The sequence below is a fragment of the Carya illinoinensis genome, chromosome 15, assembly GCF_018687715.1.
Source record: "Carya illinoinensis cultivar Pawnee chromosome 15, C.illinoinensisPawnee_v1, whole genome shotgun sequence".
NCBI lineage: Eukaryota > Viridiplantae > Streptophyta > Magnoliopsida > Fagales > Juglandaceae > Carya > Carya illinoinensis.
The window spans coordinates 14,263,889-14,265,000 of NC_056766.1; positions in this window are offsets into that span (position 1 = coordinate 14,263,889).

A 1,112-nucleotide genomic window follows, 5' to 3' on the forward strand; every position below is an offset into this window, starting at 1 on the left:
CGCTCGATGTGCGCTCGATAGGACGCTCGAGCGAAATCAGGCAGAGTCGAACGCTCGACGCGCGCTCGACACCCCGCTCGAGCGAACATCGTATTTTGACAGATTTTAGGTTTTCCGCCGTGGGACCATATAAAAGGCCATTCTTCACTCTAGAGCCGCGGTTTTTGACTGGAGAACACTCTTTGGGAGAGAAAAACATAGCTAGAGGGATTCAAATCATTTGTTTTGGAGACGGAATTCCAATTTATTGCACGTACGTTGGATTCATACACGAGCACGGACGGGAGAAAGGCGTTGAATCGTTCTCTTGAGCTTTTGACGACCAGTTGAGGCTGCAAGGAGGATTTTTTAGTGTTTATTTTCTTCTTCCCATCTTCTCAGAACAATTATGGTGAATTCGTTTATGTTGAATTCCAATTCTAGTATGAGCTAAATTTTCTTCTTTCTAGGAAAACGATGTAACCTAATTCCGAACCATGCTTGTTTGTCCATGCTAATTTAATGCAATTCTCTCTTTGTTTATCTGATTTATTCTGAGTTTAATGCTTCTAATTAACTGGCCACTGATTAGATGATTATTAATCTTGTGATTTGCTATCGAAAGAGGGAATCATAGGGTAGATCTTGGATATTTCAGCATAGGTAAGTATAGAGATCGAAAGACTTGTATGAACCTATGTAGTGATTAAATCGTTGGTCTTATTGCGTTCTTGATTATTGAATTTGCATACTCTTGTGTGAATTGATAAACTAGAATCACTTCCAATTGACTATCGAAAGAGGCTTTTGGATGAATTAGAGATTTGCTAATAGACAAAAGAGGTTTAAGTTAAATTAGCTGGATGAGAAAAGCATAGTGAAGAATTATGGTGAAATCGATTTCCTAGAAGTTTTCTTCCCTATTGAATTTGATCTTCAAACATCAGTTTTACTTTCTTTGCTTATTTCTCTTGAGTTGATCTAGTTTTATTTGCTACTACAAAAACCTTAGCGATTCCTCTAGATAGAATTGAGATTAGTAAAATTTTGGTATTTGGCAAGAGTAAGGTACCAATCCCTGAGGACGATACTCTACTTATTACTTTACTATAAAACTACGATACTGTGCACTT